Below are 20,564 nucleotides of genomic sequence, written 5' to 3'. Positions count from 1 at the left end.
GATATTGTGGGTTGCTGTGACAGGTTGGTAGAGTCAAATTACAAAGGAGACTCTGGCAAAATTTCTCTAGAATTCCCGAGTGTCGAACATTCGTGGACGAATATTCCAAAAGGGGGGAAGAATGTTACACCTCGGAAATTTTTCCGTACTTGTGTGATGAGTAGAACAATGAAGGGCTTGAGTGTATGATGTTTTACTAAGTCAGGAATAGCTAATTATGAATTTTTGGAAATAAGAAGGTTGCGGAAAACTTTCAGCTCAGTGATCGTAAAGGGCACTATACGGCCCGTAAAGTGATTTACGGACCGTATAGTGCAATCGTCCTCCAGCCTTCTAAAATCTCAAAGTTTCTGCCAAGTGATGAAATGGCTAAACACGACTTGGAGGACGGCCCGTAAACTGGTTTACGGACCGTAAACCTCGGTCGTAAACTGCCATGTCCCTCAGCCAAACTTTCTGTTTCTGGGATGATTAAAAACGATCATGGAGGACGGACCGTAAACCACAATACGGTCCGTAAACTGTGGTTTACGACCACTGTTCATCCCGACAATTTTTCATTAAAGATCAGTTTTGTGATTATTAAAAGGAACTTAGGCTTCATTTCACTTCATTTTTCTTCCATACAACTCAAGAATGCTCTAGAACTCTCCAAATATTTCCTCCATAAGAATTCAAGAGAGTCAAAGGGAACATCAAGATCAACACCACTAAATTCATGAAAACAAGTGTAAGAACACATCAAAGGATCATCTAAGTCAAGAAATCCTTAAAAGGGTCGAACTAGGGTTTTGGCTAAGTGAAGTATTTCAACTCAAGGCCGGTTCAATCATTATTTAAGGTATGTTTCATGACTATACCACGTGATTCAAGGTATTGGAAGGCTTAGATACTTAAAATGTAGAAGAATATAGGAATGGGTCATTATTGAGTGAATAGTGACATAAATGAATGATAGCGGAATTGAATCATGAATGTGGAAGTGTTGTGAGTACAAATACGATATAAATGATGTTTATAACGTGAAACAAGTAGTAAATGCATGAAAACACTAAGGTGAGCTATAGGGAGAAATATGGGAAAATTGGAGGAAAATGGTGGATTTTGCAAATGGTGCATAAATGATGATTTTGATTGTGATATTGCGAATAGCATTGTGAATGATTGGGGGTAGATATAGAACATGGGAAAAGCAGTATAAATGAAGGAAGTGCTGCCCAAATTTTCCTAGAACTAGCGATCCGTTCTTGTAGATAATTAACTAATGTAATACGAATTCTCTCATGAAGGTGACGACGTGGTATCGAAGGAGAATAAGTGGACAACAACTTAGCTAAACGGCAAGGTATGTGAGGCTAGTCCTTTCTTTCCAATGGAATGAATCTTATAGTCCGAATTACCATCTTTCCATGAGCTCTTACATTCCAAAAAGTTAGATGCCTGTATGAGATAAGTTATACGATATGATGATGATGTTAGTCCTTGCCTACACTCACCTTATGTACTAGTCCTTTCAAGGTGAGGCAGAATGTCCGTAATTGCTCCATAAAGTAATCGCGGGGGGGGGGGGGGGGGTCACGACCTTACGTCACCCCGATAGAGTAAAATTGTTCTCAAACCTTACGCATGTGCTATGATAAGTTAAGTATTTTACAATGAGTACATTATTATGATTATTTTATGATAAGCATGGCATGAGCATTGCATACCGGGCCTAGTTGGTCGGGCAGACACCGCTTTGGCGGGCGGTGATACGGATACACCACGACCTTCGGGCGTGGGCAGACACCACTAGTGGGCGACATGAGATGGTACCCCGGACGCGGGAGGCCTGGACAGCATGCATTATTCCATTTATGATCATCAGTCAGATCCATATGCTTTATATTGATGCTCTCATTATATCATTGATGCCTTTCTTCATTGTTCATGCCTCTCATACTCAGTGCAATATTCGTACTGACGTCCCTTCTTTGGACGCTGTGTTCATGCCCACAGGTAGACAGGGAGGCGAGCTTGATCCAGATACTTAGGAGCTGTCAGCTGTTGAGAGCACTCCATTGTTCGGAGGTGCTTATGATTTCTTTATGGTATATATGTATATATATTTTGGGCACGACGGAGTCTTGTTCCGTCTATGTATTCATTATGACAGTAAGGGCTCGTAGATACGTAGTGTGGGTCAGGTGGTCTCAAAAGATGCTATTATTATGTATATATTATTTTGATGGCCGAGAGACATATGTATATAAAGTACTTATGTTTTGATGCAAATCATGTTTCCTATACTTTTATGCGTAAAACTGGCAAAAGATCATTAAATGAGTAAAATGAGTAGTAGAGTGAGCGGTGCTCGGTATCTAGCTCCGGGTACCCGTCGCGGCCCCTAGTTGGGTCGTGACAATAGCTATGTCTAACTTCATCACTGTCATGACCCGACTAGGGGCCATGACGGGTACCTGGGGCTAACCACCGAACACCACTCATTCCATTACTCATCATACTCATTTAGCGTACATTCATTAATTAATACTCAAATTATAGAAAAATCATTCTTCATTTGGAAACGTAATTACTTTTATATACATAAGCCCTTCGGATATGAAAATAATAATATAGATACAATAGTAACATCGTGTGACCATACTACTCACACATGCGTATCTACGAGCCTCTACTAGAGTACTAGACATATGGACGAGACAAGACCCCGTCATGCCCAAAATACATATACATATATATACACAAAAGAATAAACCAAATAGCACCTCCGGAATAATGGAGTGCTCTTGTAAATCTGCTGATAACTTCTACGAGTATGGATCACCTCCCTGTCTACCTGTGGGTATGAACACATCGTCCAAAGAAAACGGACGTTAGTACGAATATTGTACTGAGTATGTAAGACACGAATGAAATGAACATAATAGAAGAATCATAAGACATGGGATGAAGATGTAACCTGCGTGAGTTTTATGGGTGAATACATTTCACACAAATATCATATATATATATATATATATATATATATAATCATAGTACATGTATCATCATAGCGCATATATCATCGCATCATAATCATCATCGCTAACCCGTGTCCGGGTAACCATCATATGTCGTCCACTAGTGTAAAAAAAGTAGCCCGCCTTAGCAGTGACATGCCCGACCATTTAGGCATGGTGGAATCGTATGCAGCCCGCCTTAGCGGTGACATGCCCGGCCAATTAGGCACGGTGGAATCGTATCGTCATACAATCAATCATATACTTATCATTATTACTCGTCTCATAGGCATATCATAAACTTACATTATTGTACATCTCGTAGACATATTGACTTAGCATCATTATACATTTATCATCAAAACATACATTAGAACTTGAAGGCAACTATGGCTATATCGGGGTGTCATAAGGTCGTGAACCCCCGATTATATTATGGAGAAATCAGCAACATCATATCTCACCTTGAAGGAACTAACATTTTAAGGTGAGTGTACACAAGGAAAAACATCAATGGAACCATACTTATAATCATTAGCTTCATGGACATCTTACTTCACTCTAGGATTCTTTATACTTAAACTCATCATCATCATTATCTTGTTCGTCGTTTCTCTTCTCTTTATCTCATACATATATAGAGTCATAGACTCATAGTTCCCCTATTTAGGAAGATTATGGAAAATTTAGAAGATTCATTTCATAGGAGTCATGCCTTAGAAAGAAGGGACTAGCCTTACATACCTCTTTCGTTTAACAGTTTTATCGCTTGATCGTTCCCCTTCGATGCTCGCGTTTCTACCTTCAAGAGGATTCGCATCAACATTGGTTAATTGATTATATGAACGTGTTACTATTGGTAGAGAAAATTGGGCAGCATTTCCTCTGTTTCTACTACTTTCTCCATATCATACATCAACTCCCAAACATCCATAACAACATTCACGATATAACAAGCAACAATCATCATTCACCTACATTATCCACATTTCACAATTTCACTTCAATTTCTTCATATTTGTGGTTATAGTTCACTATCGCGTTTTCTCACATATAATACTTACCCCATGTTCTAAATGTCATTTATAGCGTACTTATAATCACAACATATCAATATTCATAATTCACTCCAAACTACTACTCAACAATGACATTATTCCCACATTCATGACCCATTTTCTATATCCTTCTACAATCCAAGTGTTTTAACTTTCCAACACCTTAAACAATATGGAATGATCATAAAAATCACCTTAGATAATGGAAGAATAAGCCTTGAGTGGAAATTCTCTTCTTGCACCAAAACCCTAGCTCACTTCCCTTGGAATTTCTTGGCTTAGATGAACTTTGATATGTTTCATACACTTGATTTTGTGGGTTTGATGAAGTTGATCATAGATTTCTCTTGGGTTCTTGTGGGTGAAGAGTGGAGAGGATTCTAGAGTGTTCTTGAAGTGTGGAGAGTGGAAATGAAATGAATTAATGAGGAGAGAGACCTTATATCATTTTAAAATCTGTCCCGACTAGATTCTACCGACCAACATACGGTCCGTATAAATTACACTGACCGTATGTCAGGCCGTAGATTTGTTCCAGTGAGGTGTGCTATTCTGGGCTGATTGTACAACCAGTATAATTTATACGGCCAGTATGTTAGGCCGCATAATGCCCAGTTCATCCGAACTCATTCTCGTTGCCTCGTTTGATCTCCAATCCTTATGGACCCTTCTTTACACTTGATTAACACCTCAATACCAATCTAAGGGACATTATCACTCTACTCCGAAACATCTTTAAGCCATCATTAACCTGTCGCTTATAATTCTTACCCGACACGCAACATATCCCTTGCTTTCCTTGACAACTTCTTCCCTTACGTCAAATGTCTTTGATTCTCGATTAGGATCATCAAATGCTATTTCTTACTTATCAAAACATCGTATACGTCGTTCCCTTCGCTAGCCTATTCACTGTACGTTAATGGAAAAAATTTCAAGGTGTAACAATAACAACATTTGTAGTCTTAGTTCTCAGCCTGATATCAGAAATTATTTCTTGGGTGACTAAAACATTTTCAACTACACTCCTCCCTTCTACAAACCCATCCTGATTCAGGAAAATAATCTCTGACAATCCTTCCACAATTCTTTCATGAATCATCCTTGAAAAAATTTTATTACTAAAATAACTTAAACTAATTGGTCTCATGTCTGCGAAGGTATTGATGATATCCTTCTTGGGAAATAAAACCAAATTAGTGTGAGTAATAAATCTTGAAAATTCAGCACCACAAAAAAAACCTTAACCTTATTTGTTACATTTTCTTTGATGATTTCCCAACAAGATTGATAAAAAAAAAACTCTAGTGAAACCATCTAGTCCCCTTACACTCTCCTAATTCAAACTGAATACCACTCTTCTCACTTCTTCTTCAGTTGGCATGTCCCCTATAAAACTATTCTTTACTTCTGTGACCAACTATGTAACATGATCCAGAATTTCAAAATCAGTAGGGTCCTCCTCTATGGTAAATTGATCTCTGTAGAACCTGATAGCCTCTTCAGATATTTCTTCCTTTAGTTCTATCCATGTACTATTATTGTCATGTATTCTCTTCAACTGTAGCCTTTTCCTTCTTCCTTGGACATAAGCATGAAAAAACCTAGTATTTCTGTTCCTATCTTGAAACCACTGCATTCCTGCCTTTTGTTTCCAGAACTCTTCTTCCAAATGCAAATATCTGTTCAAATCAGCTTGAACCTGTGCAAACTCTCTCTATTTGATGGTGTAGGTTGGAGTTCAAATTGAATTTCATGAACTTTAACCACATCCTCCAAACTCTCTATTTCCTTAAAAATATTCCCAAAAGTGCTTGTACTCCATTGAGTCAAAGCAGCTTTCACCTTTTTCAGTATATGGTGAAAAATAGTGAAGGGATTAGCCATAAAATCTGCTTCCAAATGTGTCTTCACTATATCCAAAAAGGACTCATATTCAGCCCAGAAATTGAGAAATTTAAAAGGTTTCTTGAAGATTTCAACTTCCCCTGAATATGATATCAATAATGGAGCATCGTCAGATCTATTCTTGATTAAGTGTGAAATCTCCAGACCAAGATATTTATCTTGCAAGGCTTGATTCCCCAAACACCTGCCTAGCCTCTTAAATATACAATCATATCCAGTTTGACCATTCCACCATGTGAATTTACTACGTATAAAACCCAAATCCACTACTCCACAGTTTTGGATGCAGCCTTTGAAGTCCTGGACTTCATTCATAGTGACTGGTAATCCACCAAATTTTTCCTCTTCTGAAGTAATGATATTAAAATTTCCTCTTATCATCCAAGGACAAGTTAAAGTTGAGCCCAAATCTTCTAATGATTCCCATAAATCTAACCTTTCAGCCTGAGTACATTTAGTATAGATCAAAGAAATCACCATTTCAGCATGACTTCCTTGAATTCTTAGTTTGAGAGTTAATTGTTGTGGATGATCCACCATTGTAATCACTTCAAACACATCATCAATAAAAGCTTAGGTCTTTCCAGAACTGTTGACTAGAGCATTTTGTACTCCTAGTCTCCTTCTATATATCTCAAGTTTGTTTGCATCCTAGTTCTAATAAACCAATGGATCCAAAATGATATTTTTAATGCATCTTAATGTGAATGATTCCATTGTGTTAACTGATCTAATATTTCATATGTTAGCATTCATTATCAAATATTAGATTTATTAACAGTTCTTCTTGTTTGAACTCCACCACTTGGTGGAAAACTAGTATCTGTGTTGGCTTTTTTCTTTCCCCTTCCTATGCATTTCTCCATCTGTTTAGGGGATAAATCTCATGCCCTAGCCACAGCTTGTATGTTGTGACTGATTGAATGAACATCCAAGTCATTTTCTTGTGATTTATTATTGTTCTTCTCTGATCCTCTTACTTCTGTCTGTACTAACTACCCAGTATCATGTGTCTAAATTATCTGTAAGGCCCTAGAACTGCTTGAACCATTAATCCCACCCTTGTTTTTTCTCCCTTGATGATCATTTTCCTTCTGATTATCATGCTCCTGTATACTCTCTTTCTGCATTGATGACTGTGATTCCTCTATTAATTGTTGTTGCTCTTCATTCTCTTGTATCTCTCTTTGATGTTGTTTTTTTAGAACTAACATTGTTGCTTTTTGTTGCAGATGAAACATACATAGCTTCTTGTGACTTCTCAGGACTAGCTTTTCCAACAGAACTCATGTCTACACCACCCTCATTAACTTGTTTCTTAGTGTTGCTATCACTTTCCTCCACTGTCTTTTCATGACTTTCAACACTTTTGTTGTTGCTCTTTCCTGCACTTTTGTTTCCACTTTATTGTGATGCCTTCTCTTTATGACCACTAGTATTGCTTTTTACAGGACTCAAAACATGGTTGATTGTCACTTCTACATATGTTGCCTCCTCTGATTTATATCCAGATTTACTATCATCTGCATTAGCTTCATCACTTCCTTTCAGGCCCTCCTCTTCAACATTGCCTAGAATGTCAAAGGTATTATGTGTATCCACAGTTGCTTCTTCCTTTTAAGTATTTTGTTCATCAACTTCCCCTATGATTATGCCACTGGAATCTCTTATGTACTTGTATTTTCTTCTTTTAATCCATTCTTGTCTTGCTTGAACATTCCCAACCACTTTTCCACTTGTTAACATTTTCCTTTGATTGGCTGTTGTACCAATTTCTTCCATGGTTTCTTTTTTCAATTATTCTCTGCATTGCCTCTCAAGTTCTGGGTGCAAAACCCTGCATTCATTCTCATCATGCTTTGCAATTTGCAATGTTTGCAATATTTAGTAGAGATCATATTTAATCTTCGCCTATTTTGACTGCACTTTTCCTGTCACTTCATCTATCTCTGATATGTGTATTCTTTTTGGATGTTCTGCCAATAGATCTAATTCCACTTTCATCTTTACACAACTTGGTCTTATCTTGTTTGCAGTGGCTAGGTCTATTGTCAATGGGTTGCCTACTGCTGTTGCCATTGAGAAGACTGCTTCTCTTTTAAAAACGTTTGGAGGCAACTCTGGGAAGCTTATCCATGCTACAACAATTAAGGTTTCTTCATCTGGCTTGAACCAAGGGTTCCAAATCAAAGGCCGCATTTGGGAATATCAAGATTTAACTTTGATGTAATATGCCAGAGTAGAAATCATGTTTTACATAGTCCTCCAATAATGATAGTCTAATGAGAATGTGTCTATCTTTAATCAATCCTATTTCGCATGTACCTTTAATAGAATATTGATCTGGGATGACTGTTCTCAACTCCTTTAAATCGATGATATCATATGAAAACTTACCCAACACTGCATATTGTAAGTTCTCCTTGATGATTAGCTACTTAACCTCCGATGAACTCCATGTTACATGTGGTTCCCCATCAATGAAAACCACCTGTTTCTGTAGTATAGTTGTTGTTATAGGTATTACTACTTGTTATACCTCGGAAAATTTTCTGTTGGTACGCAAGAGAACGAACTAGTGATGAATATGAGTGCATGATGTCCATGAGCAAGAAACGACGTTTGATGACCTTAGGCGAGATTTCGAAAGTATCCGATGTGAGACGAGGAAGTTGGCTAAGTTAAGATGAGATACAAGGTGAGCAATGCATGTGCATGGACGGGGGTGAGTGAAATGAGAAGTCTAAGAAATATGGGAAGTTGCAGAATTGCAACTGCCCAGTGGTCGTATATTGCAAAATACGGACCGTAAAGTGCAATACGGTCCGTAAACTGCCAGGTCGTAAACTGGCATGCCAAACTTCAACTTTCTAACAGCCGAGGAAATGGCTAAACACGACCTGGTGGACGGACCGTAAAGTGATTTACGGCCCGTAAACCATGGTCGTAAACCACCATGAAGGCATCCCAGCTTCTGGTTCTAGAAATGGCTAAATACGCCCATGGAGGACGAGCCGTATAGTGGAATACGGTCCGTAAACCTCCATGGACGACCACTGTTCACCCAGCACAGATTTTCCAATTCATTAAATATGAGGATCAAGACTTATTTTATTTCATTACAACATTACACCAATTCTCTCTAAAACTTCTCTCTACATTTATTATATGAGTTTTCAAGGATTATAAGCCATCAATAACATTAAGACAAGTGAATCAAGGATAAGGGAATCATCAAGGATCATCCAAGTCAAGAAATCCAAATGGAGAAAAACTAGGGTTTTGCTCAAAGAAGAGTATTATCAACCAAAGCTCGTTCCTACAACTTCTAAGGTAAGATTCATGATTTTTACAAGATGTTTAAGGTATTGGAGAATTAAAATACATGGATTGTAGAAAATGTGGTCAACTAGGTCATGAATGATGAATAGTGACATTTTGAGAAATAGTTTGAATTGAGTTATGAATGTTGTTGTGTTGTGATATGAATGTGTTATAAATGGTATTAAGATCATGAACTAGACACTTTAGACGAATGGACGAAGTTGGGTGTTATGACCATGAATGTGGGTGAATTAGAGACAAATTGAGGAAATCTAGACAATGTGGATAATGTGAATGACTAATGGCCATTATTATGATATTAATGAAGGTATAAACGCTAGCATTGGAAGGGAACGGGCAAGTGTAGAATAGTTCGACGGAAAGGTATGTAAGGCTAACCCTTCTTTCATAAGGCATGGTTTTTGGCCAAATTCCTAATTCCTCTATATGAGTATGTTGTCTTCACATGGTTGACATTCCGAGCTCATAAGCTCACAACCCTTGATATGTACTATGATTATACTATGTTCCTCGTATGACGAGTAAGTCTATAATGTAGATGTAACGATAATGATGATGAGAGTAAAATGAGATTAGAGATGCTTACGAGCTATGATATATGTATATGTATGCCTATGAAGGGCTATGATAAGACCCCGAGCTTATGAAGTCGGGTAAGACTATATGTATATGACTATGTATAAAGTATGTATACGATTACGAAACACGCGCACACCTTTGCAGATGGTACGGATAACCATGACGCCTTGGTAGGGCCAGGTATGTATGATCTTGAGCCTTGGTTGGCCAAGTATGTATGACACACCGATCCTACGAGGTTGTGTATGCTATGTAAATACTATGTATATGATATGACCATGTATATAATATGAATATGAGTGTGATAAGACTTAGTAAGGGCATGTATACGAATATGAACACAAGGTGGTATGGCTATTATTATGGGATACGAACGACGATGTATGCAAGTAAGCGACATGATGATGATGATATTACTGTCTCCCCTCCTATGCTATTTCATATGAAATCTATTATGCTTCTATATTGATGTTGATCATGCTTTACATACTTAGTACATTCTTCGTACTGACGTCCTTTTGTTTGTGGACGCTGCGTCATGCCCGCAGGTGCACAGGGAGACAACTTGATCCATAGCTGCTTATTCAGAGATTGCATAGCAGAGCTCCATTTCTTTCGGAGCCGTAGCTTTTGGGTACTTATTCTTTTGTGTATATAATTATGGGCATAGCGGGGTCCTGTCCCGCTCATACGATATGTCATACTCTTAGAGGCTCGTAGTCATGTGTATGTGGGTAGAGATGTTCGGCCATGTCGGCCCATGTTTTGTATATCTTTTGTTAGCCACGTCGGCCTTGTACTTATGATATGGCACAGATACTTATGATATGTTAAATGATGATGGTCGTCTAATGGGATCAATATGATTAACGATAATAAAAGTACGAATTGACTTATGGTTCACCTAGATGTTATGTTATGTACGATAAGGGGGTGCTCGGGTGGGGTAGCACCGGGTGCTCGTCGCGGCCCCCTAGCCGGGTCGTGACACTACTGGTTTCAAAAGGTTTCCATATGTCGTCCCATTAGGAAAAACAGTAGGAATTGGGTTAAGAATTTTGGATGTGGATGCTTCACTTTTGTTCTCGTTAGGCAAACCTGTAGGTTTAGGCAAATATGTAGGATTATTTGGTTGCATAATGGTTTGAGAATGTTGTGTATGCATTAAAAGGGGTGGAGCAGCCACCGGAGGCGACTGTCCACTGGCATGGTGGCCATTTGGCCGGTTTGAAAGGTTGTTGACGGATAAGGTTTGGAATATTTCTAGAGAGCGTTTTTAAAAAAATAAAACATTAAGCGTTTTTTCAGGTCAACTCTCATAGTAGCACACTTCTTCCTATCTAATGTGTATAATTAAAATGGGTGGGGTGTTTTGATTAGTTAAATTTTTCACGTAGGATGCAATTGACATTCACTCGCAAGGCTAAAAAAAATGAAACTCACCATTTATGCTATGTAAGTCGGATTGTGTTTGATAGACACACTTGAGGCCAAGTTCAGGGGTTCAATAAGAACACACTTAGTTTAGGTGCCAAAATGGAAAAAAGGAACAAATTTAGGGGCCCGCATGTTGACACCTAATTTTTTACCTCTCATAATTTGTTTTAATTACCCAGAGTCCTTGGATATCAAACAGAGTGAAATGTGCAAACCAAAATGATTTTATAAAATTGTTTCGATAATATTTTGCCATTTTCATCTGGCAAAATAACTTCAATAATATTATAAATCATTTAGAAATTAATTTACATATTTGTTTTATAATTAATATGGAGCATTTGCCAAATTTAATCAAGAAGGTAATTCAAAACAATTATTTATTTAATTGTTAAAATTATCAAAAAAAAAAAATCAATTAACAAGCATTTTACTCCATTTAATTCAAGAAATCTGATTAATTAAATAAGTTAATCATTTTACCCCACAAATCTTAATCTTGCATATCCAATTTTCCTTTGTGCAATTTTTTAGATTTAATCATAATTAATCAAGTGTTTAATTGTGTTTAATTTCATAAATTTTTCACCATATGGGTAATTGGGGCTACAATTGAAACAATCAATTGTTGGTTAACTCTGGCCTTAATTGAAATAGCCAATTTCCATGGTTTAAGTTAATTGAGGCCATTATTGCAAAACTAGCCTTTAATTGTTTGATTAAGTTTAATTCTGGCCTTAATTGAAATAGCCAAATTCATGGCTTAAGTCAATTGAGGACATTATTACAAATTTAGTCTTTAATTGTTTGATTTAGCCTAGACATAGCCATAATTGAAACAACCTATCTCATGATTTAAAGCCAATTGAGGCGATATTTACAATTTAAATCCTTTTGCACGTTCATTAGTTTGGTTAATTAGTTGATCTGGTTGTTAATTAAAGGGCTAAAATCACTAATCATCTTAGTTATGGCCATTTGATAAATTGAGTGTTTAAGTCCTTCTATACACACACATATACCTGGATATACATACGTACACATGTATATCAGGTATATGCATGTATATGGTTGCTCTCTTTTCTTTTAATTCAGCCGAGCCTGGTCCAATAAGGACATGACCTGGCCCAGATAAACATTAAAGGGGTAAGACCCCCTTTCATTTTTTCATTTCGTCAAACCAAACGCACCCCTCTCTTTCTCTCAAGGGTTTCTAGAGCAAAACCCTAGCCGCCACCCTTCCACTCCCCTCTCTCCTACGTCACGCATGCAGGAAATGGCAAGTGTTGAGGGCCCGTGCTATTTTTCTAGTTTTTTGTATGGTCAAAAATGGCAAGACCATTTATTGCTCTGCCATTTCTTAACCATTTCCACCAAGGGCCGATCCAAACACGGTAAAGCCACCCTCTCTCTTCTACTTTTTCTGCATTACAATGGTTTTAGACTGAAAATCCTTCAATGTTTTTGTTGTATTGTGATTTGAATACTAGTCTCCCATTGGTTCATGAAAAACCGAAGGGATTAACTCGATTTTAGGTCAAATCTGACCGTTTACAAGTTTCATAGTTGAATCTCAGCCCTTGAATACTATGTGAGGAACCAATTCTTAGAAATTGGCACTTGTCCCACATCAATTTCAAGCTAGGTTTTGGGAATTTTTATAGTTTGCATACACTGAATATCACTTGCATATTCACAAAACTTGACAATACCTAGGGTTTCAGCAAATTTTGCTCAAGACCTTTAACTTTTTCAAGTTAGTCTAGGTTTTTTTTTAAAGTTGTTTTGTTTTATGAGTGTGTGGCCGAGTGTTGGAGTGGAAGAGTCAAGATTCCAAGTCCATTCTCGATCGAGGCCGTACCAAGAAGAGCTGACCTTCTTACCTCGTTCTCATTTTAGCATATTTTGGTGTTGTTAGTTATGTGGTTAGTTTGGCTTTAGTTAATTATGTGATTAGGGTACATTGTTAGTTTTATATCCTGTTGTTAGGTTATTAGTGTTATTTGTTAGTTCATTATCCTGTCTTAGTTAAGTATTGTCCTGCTTTAGTCAATTAGATGATTAGTTATCTTGCCTTAGTTAATCATGTGATTAATATATAATGGTTAGCTTTGCTTCAATTGACTATGTGATTAGTCTAGAATTCATGGTTTGTTCGTCATGTGTAGTTAAGATAAGTGATTAGTCTAGATTCAGTAGCTCATTAGTTATGTTCAGCCTCAGTTAATCATGTGTGTTTGGTGTGAATTTATAGTCTGCTTATTAAGCTCAGTTAATTGGTGGTTGCCTAGCCATATACATGCTTAATCTTAATCATCCTTATCTTAGACTAGGCCTGTTTGTTTTAGGTTTCCTCTATTTTACATTGTATGTGATTAGTCATATGTTTAAGTAAATATGCTTGCAAAGTTTAGTTTCTTTTATGGTTAGTTGAGCCTAAACCAGCCTATGCAGGTGTTGTATTGATGAAACACAAGCCTATGGTTGTTTGAATATGATTTGTATGCTTAGAATGATTTAGTCATGCATATTTAAGGTCTACCACTTGCTTAACGATACTGTACACTTTCAATTTCGTTAAATCATGTATCATCTGCTTAACTGAGCGTATTGTTTAATAGAATTCAGTGTGTCACATGAGGCTAGCATATAAGTATGATTGTTGTCCCATTTACTTGCATCAAAACTGTATATTCACGTCTGTATTATTAGTTGTCCATTTTTTGCTTAGCTCGATTCCATTAAAGCCCTATTTGACTTATAAGCTGACGTTATACAATTGTTATCACAAGCATGAGTCTACATGGTCTTCCTTAATCAAAATAGGTGCCAAATGTTCTTAATAGGATTAAAAGGGACTTTGAGTTCAATTCTCGTGGTCTGCATATACATAGAAATTTGAATGCGTCTTATAGCTGTCTTAAGGTTCATTATTAACTGATTGAGGTTAAAATGTTAGCTGCATATCAAAATGCTCACTCTCTGCTGCATCTGAACCTGTCTCCCCATTTCTGCACATTTGTTATCCTTGAAGCACCACATGAATCTGCGTAGTTGCTTTGTTCTCAGAAATACAGTATGCATCTAGGATGTTTGTGAGTTTATTGATCTTTTACATGAAATGTGTTCACTCTACTCTTTATATAAGGTTGTCACTGAAAATGAACCACTTGGTGTGCCTATTTAACTTGATTTGCATCTTTGTCTTGTTCATATTTCATTTACCTTTGTCTGAAGTTCATTATCATAACTAAACTCATGAGATCTTACATTTGTGTTTCTCTATGACCTTGTTTGTTGTCTGTCTGAGCATTCATACTTGAGGAGAGCTAAGCTAAGAATCTGTATAATGCATATTTGAGTTATAATAGGCTGTCACGTGGCATGCTTTAACCCTGTTGTTATCCACATGTGAACTAAACAAGTATGAAACCTATGGGTCATTTTAGGTTGCAACACTATCATGAGTACTTGTGTGTTTTGATCAAAAGTTCAATCCTGTACTTAAGCATGATTTGATGTATGCATTGTTTGTATTTGGTTGAGTGTGTTGATCAGCCTAAACTGCCTGTATAGTTCTGAGTTTGAGCATGATCAAACTATTATACACATGGGTGTATATCAAGGTATATAGAGGTATGCAGTTTTGTATATTGCCTCTGGTGTACATGGGAATCTGTATATCAAATGTATATTTGGTATATCATCCATCTTTGACTTAGAAGTTTTCATTTAGGCTTTTATATGGCAATTTGGGCTTGTCCTGCCCATTTTCGTACTGGGCCTCTTTCTCTTTTGTATTGACATGTATGCATGACGGGTTAGCATGTTCTTCTTGTCTGGTTACTTTGATAGTTGAATTTTGGGTCAGCTTATTTCTCTTTGGCATTTATAATTTGGGTTTTTCATTTCTTTTATATGCATCTACTGTTGAGTATATTAATATGTGTGTATGTACACAGTTTGGTATAAGTATATGTTTGTTTATATTGTCCTAGTTACTAGGTTCTAGATACTCTCTAACCATACCATTCTTTGTTTCCCTTTGTGTTGCATGGGATAATATCATTTGGGCCGAATTCTATTGCATAAAACCTGTTGGGCCTGAGGGCCAGCCCTTTCTTTGATCGAGTCCGATACATAAGTAAGGGAAGCTAATATTTGCATTGAAGGCCCACCTATGGGTGAAAATAGGCAATTGGTGGGCAGGTAGGCCCACCAGCCTAACTCTTCTCCATTTTCATTTTTATTTATTTGTAAAGACTTGTATATATATTGAAACTCTAGTGAATATTAGAACTTAGGAAAAACGCTTAGTATTATTAGGAAGTCGCTGAAATGCTTTTCAAACTCGCCTAATCTAACACTTGCATGAACTCGGTGCTTAATTGGTTTTTCTCCTAAAGTATGAAACTGGTTTAATAACATGGTTAAGTCTAATAATCCTTAAAATTGGAACTAAGTTATAATTTTGGGCCTTCCGCCCCTTTGAGAAATCCAGAAGTGATAAAGATAAGTCTTTGGGCCTTAAGCCCACTTCAAAACCATTTTAAAAATTAAAATGTTGTAACTGTTTTGTCTTTTGGCCCTTGGAATCAATTGGACTAAGATAAAATGGACTTAAGACTATTATGGGCTTCTGAAACAAATTGGACTGAATGCCTTTGGACCTGGATCAATGTTGAGACAAGTTGAAAGTTGAAAATTTTCAGGTTTTTATAAGTAAAAATGATTTCCTTTCATGACTCGTTTTGGACTCAAAAGATTTTCTGAAAACAAAGGCTTTTTTTTTTTTGCCAAAAGCCCAAACCTTAAAAGACCAAAAACAAGAGGAATTATACTTGGAACAATTTTGAGATAAGATGGCTTGGTATGGATATGGTTTGACCTAATTAAGCTTCAATGGAATAAAATGGACTTAAAAAATTTTCTTATATACTTATACTATAAAAAGGAGATATACTCCACTTATTTTCCTTTATAAGTAATAAAACCCATAAGAACTAAACTCATCTCATTAGGACCAAAATAGTAGCTACTCTACTTGAGAGAAATCCCGAGTGTGTCTTGACCCGGAAATGAAGTGAGTTGAACACTTACATGAATTTTTGAAACAAAACCCCTTTTTCAAGGGGATATTTTGCCGGAATTTCGAATTTATGATAAGAATGACTCTTTGCGATAAAGTAAAAAATTTTAAGCAAATAATTACAATAATCACACATTGAAGCTCATAGGTCAACCGTATTCTACGGATCCTTAATACTAGGGTGCTTAAAACCTTCCCTAGGGGATCACCGGAACCTTACCTCGAACTCTGGTTCTAAAAGGATTTTTCTCTTGTTTGATAAACCCTTTATAACATGTTTTTTCCTAATTTCCCTTAATAAATTCGGTGGCGACTCTTAAAATACTAAAATTCATTTAGAGCACCAACAACCTCTTAGTAGCTTTTAGGCACCCGCGTAAAAGTGAACCATAAAAGATGGCGACTCTGCTGGGGATTTTCTAGGTTCTAACCATAAGGGTTTCAATATAACGTGATTTAATTATGTTTATTTCCTTATTTTTTTACTTTTTCACAATTATAAATTGTCATGTATTCATATAAATTCCGTCACTCCTGGCAAAAAGCATGTTTTCAAAGGGGACACACGGGCTCGCAGTCTAGCCTTTACTAAAAAACCCGAAACACCCCTTCTTTGGAACACGTTGATGCAGATTTGGTGAGTGGTCACCCAACAGCCGACAACGGTTCACCCCGAGTAGTCCGCTGGGTCTAAGGTCACTTCGAAAACCCACTCTTGCATATGCCTAGGGTAGAGCTAAGCCAAATCCAAAGATGAACTAGAAGGGTTTTTGATATTTGAGACGCATTTGAAACCCGATAAGGGGACCATCTTGTGTCAAATATGGTCTACGACCCGAAAGACATCGCATCTCATTTATGTGCTAATAGGAGACATGTTATGTGCCTATGTGATAAACCATTGCCTATTTGGGGGGGGGACATTAACCTTGTCTTTATTTTGTATATGACGATTCATTTGCAGTTTGACATGGTTATTGATACACCGAATTTGTTACACATGTGGTGAGGGTAGGATGAGCCAAGAAGAAAGAAAGAGAATCTCTTGCCACTTAGGAAATTTACCCTCTATAATGACGATAAAAGGTTGAAGGGAGCTAATAAAGGTGATTACCGGGTTTTGGGACCGAGATAGGATGGTCTTTCGGTTTGGGGATAATATAGAAATGGCCCCTACTTTGGAAGAATTGAGGGATGTCCTAACCAGCGTAGGGTTGGGTCTAAAAAGAAGAGAAAACCCCCGACAAAAATATCCTAATCCCAGAAAATCCTACCCCCAACCAAATACTCAAAATGCTTTCCTTATCCCACGGCAATTGGGCATTCGGTCCAACCATACCCTTTAGACAATTATATAAACGATTCGGTAACCCAAGTGGATTTGTGGAACACCCAGTCGAATTCAAAAGCTATGCCAAATGGAAAGCAACCGACCCTTAGCCTTTACCATTTTCTTCTTGGGAATCATGGTCTTTCCCAAAGATGGAACCTTCGCCATAGACACCCAAGTCATCTCAGTCACCCATGCTATTTTTTATGGCATAACCCGACAAGAAGACACCATATACTTTGACTTAACTCCTATCATCCTATATGTACTGAGCCCTAAGCCTTGGTAGAAACCATTTAAAATACTTCCAAGGATGCATCCTATTCCTAAAATGGTGGATCCTTAAAGACATGATCAGAGTTGGGGGTACCCAGTATTTGAGTAAGCCGTCAGAAAAAGATGACCTTCTTAACTATTGCCCCAACTTTAAGGATCAGACCAAACGGAGTTGGGCCTTCACCTTTTTTAGGCTAAGAAAAGATAGAATACAGTGGATGTTCAACGACTTCGTAACCGACACGGTTGTGGTCAAGGGAAGAACCTGTCCATTCTTGCCACTTATGGGGATTCGAGGGATTCACCCTTATGCACCTTCTAGACCTTTGAGGAAATTTGGTAGGACCCAAGTTATACCCCAAGTTGGAAACATAGGGGATTTCATCATCGACTATGATGGTGATAGGATTCTGAAGGTCGGGGATTGTATTCGTGAGTGGAATGGCTGCATATCTTAGGGTCCATACACCCGTCTGTGGGAACAAGTCAAAGAAGGATTTGTCTTTTTCACTTTGGAGCCGTGGAGCATGACATTGAAGAATGTGAGTCTTTCAAATTTAAGCTAAAGCATTTGGTCCGTATGGGAGGGATTTGGGAAATACTCCCTCCTTAGTATGAAGAACTAGGGCCCCCACCATTTATATGTAAAAGAAACTACGTCTCACCTTATGTCCCGAGGAGGGATACATAGGAAGCCCTTATCGGGCCTGGTCTAGGAAGGTTTTGGATAGGTTTAAAGTAGGAGTGTCCTTATTTATGTAGCCCGAACTACGGGAGGGCCTGATTTCCCGTGGAGGGATACGTAGGCAGTCTAAGTAGGACTCGATCCCTATATTATATAAATATATATCCCCCCGCTTACCAAAAAGCCAAAAATACTCGAAACCCTGGCACAAGGGATTAATCAATCATTTGAATCAAACATATGATTATTTATGTGCTCCGTGCTTTACCTGTCGACTCTATGTGATATCTTGCCTTATTTATCATTGCCTAACAAACTAACATCATTTGACTTTGAGTAGTTCTTTTCTTATAGAAACAGAAAGTAGATCCGTGTTCACACTGGCATACTTCACAAGATCGAAAGCTTCAATAGCATCACTGTCCCAACAAGACCGAGGCAAAGAAAAAATGACAGGTACTTTAGAAGATGGACAGAACTGGACTGAACTCGCCATTAGGGAGTCACCCACACTGAAATTGCAAGAATCCTCACCTTCTGAGGACGTTATTAAGATACTGTTTGAGAAAGTTGCTGACCTCCAAGAAAAGGTCGCGAGAGCGGAAATGACCAATGATGCCAAAGAGGCGCCTACTGAGGCAAGGAAGACACCACCACCTTTTCCATCTTTAAGCTTACCACTACACGATCACTTCCCCACCTACCCTACTAGGACCACAATGCCATTCACCCCAAACCCAATTGTTGTTGGGCACATTGCTACCTCATACCAAACGCCACTACCTTCCAACGCTTTTCGAATTTCAGAACTAGTTATTTAGTTCCCTCCTACCTAGCATCGCAAGACACCCACCTAGCTCTACTATACGCCCAGGCGCCATTCCCCTACCAACTGCAAAAGCCACCCATACGCTTAAAAATCACCCTGCACACCCAGCAGTTTCCTTCCACACACATACCACCCCAAATTCCTTCTCACCAGATCATCAAGAGATTGATCACTATGAAGATATGAAAAAGGCGTGGAGAGCCGAGCAGGGCAGATGCGATAAGGAACTGGAGCGCAAAATGGCTAAAATGTTGGAACAATCCACAAGAGTAGCCCGTAAAGCTATGGGCTTAAGCTATGATGATATCTGCATGCATCCGGGTTTGGACTTGCCCGAAGGCTTTAAAGTGCCAAAGTTTGAAATGTTCAACGGAACGGGTAACCCCCAAGGCCCATTTCCGAACCTATTATGATCAACTGCTCGGTGTTCGGGACAATCAAGCCCTTATTATGAGGCTTATTAGTCGAAGCCTAATTAGAGAACCCTTTGAATAGTTCACGGCACAAGACATACGCCAGTGGACCACATAGGAAGATATGGCCGGAGCCGTCATGGAAAGGTTCCGTTTTAATATGGAAACAATACCAAAACGATACTACTTGGAAAAGGTAAAGTAGAAGTCCATCGAGAACCACCGTGAGTATGCGAGTAAGTGGAGAACTGAAGCTGCTGGAGTACAACCGCCAATGGGTGAAGAAGAGATAGTCTCAGTTTTTATCCGTTCCCAACAGACAAATTTCTACGACCGAATATTGTCAATGGTTAGAAGACCATTTTCCGAACTTGTCAAAATAGGGGAAGCCTTAGAAGATGGTTTAAAATTAGGAAGAATCATGACTGTAGCCGGCAAAGCCACCGGAACAAGCTCAACATGGTTTATTAGAAATAAAAAGAAAGACGTGGCGAATATTTCCCATACTCCCAGCCCAAGACCCAAAAGAAAGGAGGAATTCCAGCCTCCGATTAAAATATACTCTTCACCACCTCTAAATACCTACAAACCCGCTCCATACAACCTGGTTCCC

This window comes from Lycium barbarum, chromosome 6 (assembly GCF_019175385.1).
Source record: "Lycium barbarum isolate Lr01 chromosome 6, ASM1917538v2, whole genome shotgun sequence".
In the NCBI taxonomy this organism is placed as follows: Eukaryota; Viridiplantae; Streptophyta; class Magnoliopsida; order Solanales; family Solanaceae; genus Lycium; species Lycium barbarum.
This window is presented reverse-complemented; position numbering follows the sequence as displayed.